The sequence below is a fragment of the Euprymna scolopes genome, chromosome 13 (assembly GCF_053919585.1).
Source record: "Euprymna scolopes isolate OS-2025 chromosome 13, ASM5391958v1, whole genome shotgun sequence".
NCBI classification, from domain to species: Eukaryota; Metazoa; Mollusca; class Cephalopoda; order Sepiida; family Sepiolidae; genus Euprymna; species Euprymna scolopes.
Window position 1 is genome coordinate 69,393,134 of NC_136494.1, and position 15,104 is coordinate 69,408,237.

The following is a 15,104-nucleotide window of genomic DNA, read 5'->3' on the forward strand; positions in this document are numbered from 1 at the left end:
AAAACCTTCACCGCAGCAGTTGTGCAAAAATAGTTTTAAAAAAAATAAATGAAGGAAAGGAAGGCGATAAAAACCAATCAAGATATGTAAATGAAAAAGTATATTCGTCCATCCGATTTCATTTTTCCTATCAAAAAAACAAACAAACAAAAAAAAAACAATTTTATTTTCAACTAGCGAGGGTGGGTGCCCGATCTTACCCGATCGTCAAATACACTGAAATATATTTTAATTCATGCATATTTCGAATTTATTATTATAGAGCCAATCCTGTATTAATTATTATATTGTAGCCAATATATAGTATAAATAGTTGTCTCCGGCGTGGGTCAGTCGGAATATACGCTTAAACATGATATTTTAATTCATGCAGAGTCCGTATTTATTATTACAAAGCCAATTCTATATTGACTATTATATTGTACCTAATATATCGTAATGGTTTAGAAGTATATATAAAAAAATGACTTGAGTATCATTAGCTAGAATCGAAACCAAAACATTTAGCGCTCTAGCCGCGTTCATTACCGATGTAGACATCGAGAGATAGGTAAGAAAGATTTAATATTAAACTACTTGAAGATATGAATTGAATTTGGGCATGCGCAGAAAAGAAATAGAAATATGTGAGCAAGTTGAAATGAACATTTTGAATTTGCAGGTATATTTCTGTATACGTTATTTAACCATCCAAACAAAGATCTTACTCGTTATAAACCATCGTTGGTGTATGGTTACTATTTCCTGTTAATTTCAGTTTTATGTTCAAGAGTTTATTGGTTAAATATTTACGTATAGATAATAATTATAGAAGGAGTTTTCTTTCTCTCCCAGAAATAAATTCAGAGAGTAACAATATAATTAATTAATTTAAGATCATTTTTAGGTAGAAACCGTAGAAGTGTTAACTACCCTCTTGACTTTCCATGAAATGTCGATTCAAGAAAGAAAAATGGAAATTGACTCCGAGTGGAGGATTGTTAAGAAACAGTAGTAAACTATTTTTGCTAACGAAGGTTAAGTTATTCACGGATGGTGAAATTATTAGGTTGGTTCTTGTGGTCGCAGATGTGCAACTGTCATTGAGAGCAAGGGCTCATTTGCTAAATATTGATTGTACATGTATTTTTGTTGTTTTTTTTGGTTGTTTACATTGTTTTTCTCAATTTTACCCCTTACTTATAGACGTTCCTATTTTGAAAATAAATAAATAATTGTCATAATTCTTTTTCTATCCTTTGCAAATGCTTCAAATTTTAGTATGTCATTATGGATGATAACGACTAATAGTTGTCAAAATTTCAGCTTAAATATTAGGTTTTAAAATGTTGTCCCTTAGTTTTGGACCTAATATATATATATATATATATATATATATATATATATATATATATATATATATATATTGAAATGCGTCATAATACCATATTTTCCCATGTGACTCAAACTCTGACCCCCCACCAAATTCAGTCTGTTAATGGTCTCCAAAACATTCCCGACTGTTTGTATATACGCAATAATAATAATAATAATAATGATGATGATGATGATGATGATGATGATGATGATGATGATGATGATAATAATAACAACAACAACAACAACAACAACAATAATAATAATAATAATAATAATAAATAGCGGGACCTGTGGAAATTCCATAGTGGACTAATTCATATGTAATATATTGATGGTGGCATTCTGTAGATGTTTAGTGTAAATGGAGACACTGATATTATTGTTGCTTTTTTGTTAAAACTAGAAAAGTATTGATCCAAGCTAGCATGAACGCCCGGCAAAGTCCGGTCGTAAAGTACGCTTAAATATGATATTTTAATTCTTGCAGATTTCATATATATATTATTATAGAGTAAATGGTCTGTCGAATCTTATATGTTATAAAGTTGCGATTTCAAAAATAGCAAAATATATCCATATGACTTGGGAGCATTTGCTTTAAATCGAAACCGAAATAAAAACTTATGAATATATATATATATATATATATATATATATATATATATATATATATATATATATATATATATATATATATATATATATATATAACGTGAGTTCCTTAAGCCATAATCGAAACCGAAACAAAAACTTATGAAAAATTCTTGGTAAAATTATTGATGACAAGAAACAAAAGAACATAACAATTAAACGACCCGGATGTAAGCGTGACAAACAAAAGAACACACACGCTGCTATTATTATTATTATTATTATTATTATTATTATTATTATTATTATTATTATTATTATTACTACTACTATAACAATAATAATAATAATCATAATAATAATAATAATAATAATTATTATTATTATTATTATTATTATTATTATTATTATTATTATTATTATTATTATTATTATTTGTATTTAAATAATCAATTACTTTTTTCCAGGTTCATCGAACATTAAATTTAAAAATCTCTTTGCAGCAGATTTCACTTTTTCTTGAAATTCCTATTCGGTTTCCGTACATAAAACATTTAAGAGAGAACAATGCCGTGGACATCGTCTAATGAGAAAGACATGAAGATATGCAGATATTTGATACTTCCCTGAGAACAAGACAGATTTTTATTCTTTTTTATTTACTTCAAAGTCAACACTTATTAAGGCCGGAAAGCCACTAAAGGATAAAGGTTAATAAGTGTTCAGTAGTTGGTGACACATTGTGCGAATAACACTCAAGATGAGAGCAGTAGTCTGAGTAATACAAATTATCAACACTCATAAGAAAAAATTCATGAAAATTAAATTTTTATTAAGTTAACTAGCAGGGAGACCCGACGTTACCCTGGATTGAATGATGATCAACGACTGTTTCACACTCCCATATTTTTATTGTCATCGAAATCGGTGAAATCGTCTATTTTTTAAATCAAATCGATTGATTGCTTGCTCTAGTTGGGTGCACCAGGATAGAGGTTTTACATTCCTCCTCGACCCGCAGTGACATAGTCCACAATACATTGTAGTTTACATTGCACTGTGGAGAATCTAGTATTGATTTTATAAAATTATTTTTTTATATATATTATGGCTTGAATTAAAGTTTAAAATGCAAAAGTCAAGTATCATACTTCAACTGTGACTCAAAAACATTCGTTTTGAACGCGCCTCTGTCATATCAAAGAACTTACTGTTGATTTTATATTCCTAACCTTTCTGCTTGTGTGATGATAGCTTGGATTTAAGTTTTAAATGAAAAAGTCAACAACCATGGTGGGAACATCGGTAAGACAGTGTTTTTTTTTTAAATTTCTTATTCCTCCGGCGTAATACGGGTTCGAGTCTGCTTACTACTTTTTTTTTTGCTTTTTTGCGCTTGCACTTTTCCTTTTTTTTTTGCTAAACCAACACCCTAACACACACCTCCACTTTCTTTTCCGTCTTCGTGTCATGAGTTCGAGCCTGCCTGCCTACTACAACTTAGTTTTTGCTCAACACACGCCTCCAAACACCCGGGCAACGCCAGGCACTCAGGCTAGTATCAATATAAAACACATACGGTATGTCTGGGTGCCCGGTGTTGCCCGAGTGTTTGTAGGTGTATTTTGAGCTAAAAAAAAAAATTTGTAGCAGGCAGGCAGGCTCGAACTCGTGACACGAAGGCGGAAAAGAAAGTGGAGGTGTGTGTAAATGTGTTGATTGAGCAAAAAAAAAAAAGAAGGAAAATAGCGAGCGCCCCCCCCCCCCGAAAAGTGGTGGTAGGCAGGCAGGCTCGAACCCGTACTGTGAAGGAGGAAAAGAAAGTGTAAAATAATCGTGACGAGTTAGCTGTAGCGTCCATCGTCAAACCAGAAGTGACGCAGGTTTGAACTGAGGCTAGACAATCGACAAGAGGGGATAACTTTCGACAATATCGGCGAAAAAAGCGACCCCTCTTGTAGAAAAGTGCTCAGTTAAGGGTGGAGGAATTAATGTTTTGAGCCAATTTTTCGATATTTATTGTCCGAAATGTCGTGCTTCAAAACGCTACCGAGCTTGTGAAAATCCGTCACCTTTGTCGAAAGTTTTAGGCAGACATACATACATACATATACATACATACATAAAATACATACATTTAGATAGACAGGTAAGATTTATATTGTAGAACTAGTCTGGGTACCCGGCGTTGCCCGGGTGATTAGAGGTGTGTGTTGAGCAATAAAAAAAAGTGTTAGTAGGCAGGCAGGCAGGCAGGCAGGCAGGCTCCAACCCGTATTTCGAAGGGGGAATACAACATGAAAAAACAAAAAAAAAAAAAAAAAAACGCGTTATGTCTCTTCTGACGCGCCCTTCGCCAAACCGGAAGTGACGTTTGTTTAAATTAAGGCTAGTCAATCGAAAAGAGGGGATGACTTTCGAAAATATCGGCGAAAAAATACCCCTCCTAGTAGAAAAGTGCCCAGTTGAGGGTGAAGGGATTAATGTTTTTAGCCAATTTTTAGATATTTGTCGTCCGAATCATAGTGCTTCAAAACGATAGCAATCCTGTGAAAATCCGTCGCACCTGTCACAAATTTTAGGCAGACATACATACATACATACATACATACATTATGGCAGCAAATTTGTTTTCAAATATTGCCATTACTTGATATAGTACATATAAAAAATATATATACAGAGAGATGAAAACAAATCAGTGATGGGCCGCACGAAGGTGAATTTTAAGCCCTGCCAAACTCTGGCATTCTTTAGCACACATTGTGCAGACATGTGCACCACTAGCACCACATTCTTGATGGTCACTTCTGTGTATATTCAAATGCCGCTGTAGATCACCTGCTGTTTTGCACATCCGACACAGGTTAGATCTGGCAACACAAGACTGTTTTATAACCCATTGCGCTGATGAGTAGTCTGGTGGCTTATCAGCCTAGCTCTGCTCAGACATAATCTCCCGCACACCTCACACTCCAAACCAATTTGGTCCCCCAGCCCATCAACTGCTTCTTGCACTTTACCTTTCCGGATATCACGTTTCAGTCGCTCATACTGGGTTCGATCAGCCTCAAACTTGCTCACACCTCCCCGCAAGGTCAATCTCCACTCTTCACGATCACAAGGAAAGACTCTCCCAGGTTCTCTCATCCATCTCACATTTTTTCAAGGTGGGCCTCAAACAATCCTTGTATCTCATTTTAGGCTTTTGAACCAAACGTCTTCCCTCAGTGAGCTCGCCATAAAGGAATTGTTTGGGAAGTCGACTGTCAGACATCATCACCACATGATCACCCCACCTCAGTCTATGTTTGATAACATAGCTTTAATGCTAAGACATTGGGTCCGTTCTAGAACCTCCACATCACTGACATAAATTTACCTGCCCACACCTAAGATTCGCCGTAGGCACATCCAGTGAAACTGCTCAAGACGTCTGAAATGCTTCCTGTATGTTGTCCAAGTTTCACAGGCATAGAGAAGAGCAGAGAGAATGCATGCGGCATAAACCTTAATCTTTGTTGGCAGCGAGATCCCGTGACAACTCCACAAACGCTTGTCCAACTTTCCAAAGGCATCACTTGCACTACCGATCCGTAACGATACCTCATCATCCAGGGCACCGGACATACTTAATGTGCTACTCAAGTATACAAACTTAGCGACAACCGCTATCTTTGACCCACGGATATAAACTGATGGCTCATAGTATGGCATGCCTGGCGCAGGCTGATACATTAAGACATTTTTTTCATATTGATAGTCAGGCCCAATGCACTGCAGACAACCGCAAAAGCACCCACAAGACGTTTCATATCAGCTCCCGTATAAGCCACCAGATCACAGTCATCCGCATAGAGCAAGTCACGGATCGCGTTGATGAGTACCTTTGTATTTGCACTGAAGCGCCTAATGTTGAACAACCTCCCAGTAGTTCGGTAGCGAATATAGACACTATCAGAGCAACCCCAAATGCCACCCGAAAGACCATGGTGAAATACAACGCAAAGAGTGTGGGTGCTGGAATGTCTCTCTGCTTAACACCATTTTCTACTGAAATAGGATCAGCCAGTTTTCCCCCCAACGTTGATTACAGCCTTCATATCATTGTGGAAGAGCTTTAAGATGGTTGCAAACTTGTCAGGACAGCCAAGCTTTTTCAGAATCTCCCACAAAGCATCCCTATTAACTGTAAAAAAGGCCTTGGTCAAATCGATGAACACCTGATACAGATCCTTTCGCTGTTTTATACATTTCTTCTGTAATTGCTTGGCTGTAAAAATCATATCCACTGTCCTCGACCTCTTCTGAAACCACATTACGACTCAGGCAAAACATCGTCAGTAATATGCTCCAGCATTATGTCTAGCATGATCCTACAGAGCACCTTACCGACTACTGACAGCAAAGAGATGCCTCTATAGTTTCCACATTCATCTCTGGCATCCTTTCCCGTGTATAGCACCACCATCAATGAATCCTGCAAATCATGCGGAACACACTCATCCCGCCAAGCAGTCTGCAACAAGTCTGCCAAGCTTTGCATCATCTTGGGCTCAGAACATTTAAAAATCTCTGCATACATACGTACATGCATACATACATACATACATACATACATACATACATACATACATACATACATACATACATGTAAACAGACAGGTGAGCTTTATATTATAGATAAGTTCCTTTAGAAAAAATGGCAACTCATCGTTGTGTAGAGTCATGTATTTTCCCAGCTAAGTGCTGACCTTCATACATAACAATGTAATAAAAATCTTGAAGGTCTTTGAGAAAGCCATTTCGATAAGGCTTGGTCTTAGATGACTTATATGCGTAGCTCTTGATTTAATGAGACTCATACAGGTGTTACAAACATGCCGCTGACAAAATTTAGCAGGTATCGATCTTCACATGCCGTTTCTTCTGCGACGTTTTCACAATCGAGAGTCCGATTGCATCGCGTTTACATACCCAGAATATATATATGTGTGTGTGTGTGTGTGTGTGTGCGCGCGCGCGTGTGTATAAAATGGACGAATGACAAAAGTCTATATTCTAAAAGCTAATATTTTTCTTTCATTATGCCATTTTGTAATTCAAAATGGCATAATGAAAGAAAAATATATGGTATTTGCAGCTTCTCTTCCAAATTTCGTTTTTTTTAATTATGTCCAAACGCATTTTAGTTTATTGATTTTTGGTTGATTGATTGTTGCTATTCCTTCTGATGAGTTAAGAGCAAAATATATTCATTGATTAATATAATAATTAAGTGATTGATTTTATGCTACGAAACAGATGCCGTCAATAATTGTAAGTGTCAATTGAATTAAAGAAATAAATTATAAGATGGTCAACATCATGAAATTTGGAATATAGACTTTTGTTATTCATTCATTATATGCTCTGTAATTACATTGAGCTTCTTAAATAAGGATTGGTATACATAAAAAAGAACTATAAATGAATTAAGAATATTTCCACAGAAAGATATATATATATATATATATATATATATATGTATATATATATATATATATATATATATATATATACCTCGACCAATAGGTATTTTCACCTCCTGCATTGATGATTACCTAAGCATGGAACACTAGTTTCTGTAGTTATAAAAAGAATAATCATTGTTTAATTATAATTAAAGGGTCCCTTTAAGAATACTTAAGTATAGGAACGGTTTGGAAAATATAAACTTAGATGTAGTCAACTAACATTTGTGCAACGTTCACGCTTTGCGCACGTTCGAACACTTTGGATTGTATAATGTTTGCGCCCATATTTGGCGCTTATTAATTGTTAATTCCCTTCATTTCCGTGGCAATTGCTTGGTGGCCACGAAGTAAAGGCTTTGCAAATGAAGTTAAAGATGGCTTCTTGCTGGGTTCGAATCTCTCGACCGGCAGGAATTGTCCTCTCCTGCACTGATGATTGTGTAAGCATGAAATACTAGTGTTTGTAGGCATAAAACGAATAATTGTTATATATATATATATATATATATATATATATATATAAACTCACTCACGCAAACACACACACAGAGATCTATCTATCTATCTATCTATCTATATATATATATATATATATATATATATGTGTGTGTGTGTGTGGGTGTTTTTGTGTGGGTGTGTATATATAAATGACCATATGTGTGCGAAAAATCCCTACCAAAATCTTCTCTACAGATTGAAACTTTATATATAGGGATTTTGGACCTGTGGCACACTTTCGATTTGGTAAAATAGCTGCTAATTTCATTCATTCAATATATACAAACAGATCCATCGAGATTTAAAGTAGAATATTTCTGGATATCATTTCCGCGTCAGCATAAATAGGGGATAGAGGTGTGGTTAAGATTTGGTGACCTTTGAAAACTCTACCAAACTACTCCGTCAATTTTCAGTCTAAATACTTGAAATTTTAAATGTAGGTTATTTGGACATGGATCAACCTTTTTAATTTAGTTTGAGCCAAAAACAATAAATGTTAAGGGCTTTAAATTGGAGTCAAAGTTAAAAGAAATTTGACCGCTGCGGTCTCTACCAAATTACTCAGCCAATTTCTGGTCTAAACATTTGAAATTTTACATAAGGGGTATTCAGAGATCGAGCAAGCTTTTTAATCGATTTGGGTCGAAAATTTTAGCTGCAAAGGGGTCAAAGTTACAAAGATTTGCCCTTTGTGGTATCTAGCAAACTACTCAGCCAATTTTTGGTCTAAACATTTGAAATTTTTGGAGCAAAAATTTATCTGCCAAACGGTTCAAGTTGAAAGAGTTGACCGTTGCAGATTCTACCAAATTCCTCCGCCAATTTTGAAATTTTAGATGTAGGTAACGTGGACATGGGTAAAACTTTGTATTTTGATTTGAGATCAAAATAATAAATGTTAAGGGGTAAAAATTGGGGTTGAAGTTAAAAAAAATTGACCTTTGCGGTCTCTACGAAATTATTCAGACAAATTTTCATCTAATCATTGGAAATCTTACATAAAGTGTATTCACACGTAGGGCAAGTTATGAACAGTACATAGAGCCCGAGCAAAGCCGGGCTGAACTGCTAGCATATTTTTTAAATCTAAAAGAGATCGTTTGCATTTGTAACCATTTTTAAAAAACCTAAATTAGACTCTAATCTATTACTTTATATAATAGACACACACACACACACACACACACACACACACACACACACACACACACACACACACACACACACACACATATATATATATATATTAGTGGTGGAACGATTAATCAGAATCGGAATCGGGAATTGGAAAAATTGGAACTTTTTGGGGTATCGGAATCGGAAAAATTTGTATTTATTTTCCGATGCCAAAACGATTCCTTTAATTATTATTTTTATTTGATTTTGTTTGGAACAACATCTTTTTGCTTGAGAGAGTTTTGTATTAGACACCATGTCGTTTGCTTAAGCTTCGTTTTCGGTAAAAAGAAGAAGAAGAAAGTGGATGAAATGCTGCTGCCCCTTATGCGAAGAGGAAACGTGTTCATCGTTCGTGAAGAGAACTAAATCGAGTGTTCTTTCAGCTTGAAATAATCTACGTGACTGAAATAAGAATTAATTACCTAAATACATGTTTCAATCACGTAAGTTATAAATATACCTTTCAGTTTCTTCTTAATAAGATTCATATTTATTTTAATACGTAAATGTAGCGTAGCAGAATAATGCACAAAAAAGAGTAGTAGGAAAGACAATAAGATGGATATTTAGTAGATATTGAAGCTACAATTTTATTTCCCATAAAATAAAATCACACATTGTGTGTATTGCATAAAGTTCTATTTGTGATGAGTAGAATCATATTAGTAGCTAGAAAAATATTATATATATATATATATATATATATATATATATGGTAAAACTGGTAATTAGTAAAAACCTGAAGAGAGTGCTCAATACTATTGCAGAGAAAATATGTGTTTTATTTTTTTTATTACCGTTTTATCTGTTTGGTTACATATGTTTCAGATGTTGGACCATGTTTACGACGAAGCTGTTGGATCGTAAACATGGCCCAACATCTGAAACATATGTAACCAAACAGATAAAACGGTAATAAAAACATAAAACATATATATATATATATATATATATATTATCGCTTCCCGTGTTGCTTTAAAGGTCGCGCGGATTGGTCGAAAGGTAAGCCAATCACTGCTCTCCTAAGGATCATCTAAGTCAACTTATAAAACTCAAACGTTCATCGTTCCAGTCTTGTTTCCCAGTTACGTTGTCATTTCGGATGACTATTAAAACACATGCTACAGAAAGCAGCTATTCCTCGTTTTATTTACTTTCGTTGACAACGGCCCGACTGCATTTCAGTTAAAACTCACAGGAGATAGTTTGTAAGAAAAAGCCATTCACTTAACGACGAAGAGAGTTAGCCTGTTGGAATTAAATTAAGATTTGTTTTATTATTAACTAGCGGGTGAGGGTGGGGGGTCCCGGGCTTGTCCAGTTGTAAAATACGCCTAAATTTATCTCAATTCATGCACGTTTCGTATTTATTATTACAGAGCCAATTCTCTATTGAATAATACATTGTACCTAATATATAGTACTGATTTCAAAAGATGAAAGGAATGACTTGGGTACCATCAGCTAGTATCGAAACCAAAACATTTAGCGCTCCATCCGCGTTCCCTATTTTTTGAGCTATCGACAGATAGAAAACAAAGATTTAGAATTAAATCCCTTCAATCTACGAATGAAGTTGCGCATGAGCAAAAGTAATTGAAATATCTCGGCAAGTTTAAATAAATATTTTGCATTTTAACTTGCCGACATATTTCTGTAGGTATCGTTCATTCACCCAAAGATTTTATTCAATATAAACCATATTTGATGTATAGTTACTATTTTCTGTCAATTTCATTGTTATGTGACCAGTAGTTCAAACGTTTATCGGTTAAATATTTACACGCAGACACACACATACATGCAGCTGCTGTTTTATTTATATAGATTATTCTTTTTTTTTTAACTTTAATTCATTTCAAACAAGATATACTGCCATTGAGACGTAAAAGAACTACTGTGACTTAGGAGCCATATTGAATTCTTGACCACCGGTAACAGAGAGGCAATTTTCTAACTATCGGGGAAAACACGTATTCGCAAATGCTTATTCTGCATATTCAACATTTTGTTTTGTATACCATTCTTTATTTATTGGTCAACTAAAATTACTAAATTAATATATACAGTTGTTGTTTTTCTTTTCATTTTGAACAGCTGTCGCTACCAATTGAAATTCCAATGATTATCGTTGAGTAGAATTCCGACTTTCTCACGTAAGAAAATTCATCTCCTGTCGGGAGTAATAATCCCCACAGTTTACATGTACGGATCTATCTATCTATCTATCTATCTATCTATCTATCTATCTATCTATCTATCTATCTATTATATAAGGGGAACTAGTGTGTGTGTGTGTGTGTGTGTGTGTAAGTTCATTGCATATGGACCCCTAAACAGTTGGGCCGATAATTTTGAGATTTCACGCAAATGTAAATTATGTGCCCGGCAGTGTTTGTAGATCGGTTTTGTATCGGAATGTCTTCGATAAGTATCGATAATCGAAGATATAAAAAAAATCCGATAAAAAAAGGAACAGACGATTTTGAATAAAGTTAACATTTTATACAGCCTAACAACAGAAGTGCACGTGAGACGTTTTATCATCGCACAAGCAGAAACGCCCGGCATATAAAATCAACAGTAGGCTCTATGATATGACAGAAGCGCGTTCGAAATGAATGCTTCTGTTTAGGCCATAATTGAATCATGATACTTGATATTTGCATTTTAAACTTTAATTAAAGTCATTACATAAAATATTTTCATAAAATCAATACAAGGTTCTCTACAGGGCAATATAGATTACAGTATATATGGAGTATTTTTACTCTTAAGCATATTTTAAAAATAAAATAGACGGTTTTTTTTGTCTATTAATTCTATTTTTGATCCTTATTAACTTCCAAATAACGGTTTTCACTTCTGTCAAGAACTGGCTGGTGTAATCATCAGTTTTGAACAACTTACATAAATTTTTGATAACATGTATATTTATTTTATTGGTTAATAATTTTAGTAACTTTATAAACATTTCAGTATAGTACTACTTTTGGTAAAGTTTATTTTCTTGCTAGTAGGTTATTAGTTTTTATTACTAATGCTTCTAGCATTATATACACTTGTACACACGTTTTTTGCAAAGATTTGCATGTATTTTACGTCATTCTATTTTGCAGAATTGTTCTAGTTGCTGAATATTTTATGGATTCCGCTTGTGAATATTGATCTTCAATATTTTCCACAAATTTTCAATTGGGTTAAGATCTGGAGAATGACTGGGCCAAATAAGAACGTCAACTCCGTTGTCGTCTTGAAACACGAAATTGCTATTATGTCCCAACCATCGCAAAATTCACTGTAGGAATGGTATCCTTTTTGTTGTGGGCGATGCTATTTTTCCGCCATACATGTGTTGCTGTGTTTCTTCCAAAGATTTCGATTTTCGTTTCGTCTAATTCTTGTAGTTTCTCCCCATATGGTTTAACATAATTCAAACATGATCTGACATGTTTAAGCTTCCACAATGGAACTGTTCTTGGAGATCTTGAAATAAAACCTGTACGATTTAGAGCTCTACTGATTGTATCCTTGCTCACACCAATTCCAGCTCCTCTGAGGTCGGTTTGAATTTCACCACGAGTAACAAAAGGGTTTCTTTGTACCTTTCTGCTTAAATTTTTTTGTTTAATTTCCTTGGTCGACAGTTTCATCAGGGTTTTAAAACTTTCTAATAATGTTTCCAACTGTACTAAGTGGTAGATTTAGTTCCCTTGATATTATCCGATACCCTTCTTTGTGCTTATCAATGATTTTTTGACAAATATCTATTGACAACTCTTTTGTTTTAGATATTTTTATAAATGAACTGGTTGACTTTAAAGCAGGTTAGCACAAACCGGAAGAATTTTATAAAAATTATTTTAATATAAAGTTCTCTGATTCGTCAGTGATAATTAGGGCTAGGACAACAGCATATTCTTTTCATTGTTTTGATTCTCGAGTGTGTATTCGTTGATATCTTATATGCTTTTATATAAAGTGATGTGGTTCTCGGTTGATTAAGTGTGTCTAACTGCGTCGGATATATACTCGAGAGTCAAAACAATGAAAAGAATATGCCGTTGTTATAGACCTAGTGATAACTCGCTTGCATTATTTCAACGCGCAAAGCAAAAGTCATCTAAAATCATTTCAGAAAAGGGATTTTTAAGTGTATCCAAAACTTTTGCGTTTGTTAATTTATATTTTTCCTTAAATATAAACTTTCTAAACTTTGATTATTTTATTATTGAAGAGTTTAGATAGAGAGGACAGGTGCTAGCTCAGTGGAACATTTAAAAAAATATTATGGCAGGGATGAGATAAGGCCCAATGCTACGGAGGCGGCTAAGTTTTTTTTTTATGATATCACGAATATGAGAAGGAGTGATTTTCAGATCCGGCAGCAAGTAATCAGTGAAATATTCTAGTGAATACATTATAATATATGCAACAATCTTTTTTTTATAAAAATCCACGGAACGTTCAATATCCAAAATGGAGGTCTATCAAAGGTCTTTTGTCCAATTAAAGATGACCTTAATATTTTTATCTGAACTTTATATTTAATATACTTTTTAACTTCATTACATGTCAGATTTTGTACAATTCTAATCTATTAGTTATTATTATTATTATTGGTAGTAGTAGTAGTATTTGTAGTAGTAGTAGTAGTAGTAGTAGTAGTAGGTAATAATAATAGTAGCTGTAGTAACATTATACTTGCGATCTGCTGTATTACATCCTGTATGTTAATCATGCGTCATTTCAAATTTTGTGTCAAATAGTTTTTCAATCAATGACTGTTGATTGTTACAGCAGCAGTAACAGCACCAGTATTAATAGATATTATTAGTAGTACTAGAACGTTTACCATTCTATAACAGACCCAGTACTAAATACTACTACATTCCAGAATTGGTAAAAATATGTCGAGTAACTTCTGAAAATATTAGATTGATGACAAAATGATGTCATCCTTTGACGTATATATATATATATATATATATATATATATATATATATATATATATATATATATTATGGCAGTAGAGTTTAGTTTCCTAGAGGTACATCCGATGAAACAACATGTGTCTTCCAAAAAGTGCTCAATGAGTAAACAGAGCAGGTATATGAAATTTATTTATACAAACATTGATGGTTACATATGTGCATACATGTTTCTGTAATCACCCGTGCTAGGGAGATTACGTCTTCAGGCCATGAATTATGTTTAAGTGAGATTGTTATTGCCCGAATAATTAAGTATTGCTCTTTTAATAAAACATAGGTTTTCGAAGAAAATTCATGGCCTGCAGACGTAATCTCCCTTGCACGGGTGATTAAAGAAACATGTATGCACATATGTAGCCATCAATGTTTGTATAAATAAATTATATATATATATATATATATATATATATATATATATATATGTGAACGTATCTGTGTGTCTGTCTTAGTGTGTGTGTGTGTGTGTGTGTGTACATTTCCCTACGCAATAACTCTGTCAATTTTCAGTCTACAGACTCAAAATTTGATATACAGGGTACTGATATTTGAGAAATTCTTTGTGATCGGTTTTTGGTCAGAAATTCGGCTGGTAAGGGGGTCAAAGTTCAACGATTTGACATTTGAGAACTCTACCAAACTCGTCCGACAATTTTGGGTCTAAACACTTGAAATATTAGATATAGGTTCATTGGACATGAATCTAACTTTATAACATAATTTGAGCCCAAAACAATAAATTTTAAGGGGTCATAATAGGGGTCAAAGTTAAAAATATTGACCACGTTTTTTTTTTTTTTTGCTCAACATACACCTCTAAACACCCGAGCAACGCCGGGCTGAAATGCTAGTATATATATATATATATATATATATATATATATATATATATATATATATATATATATATATATATATATATTTGCACCAACCTAACAACTCAATAGAAAGAAGAAAAAACAAAAC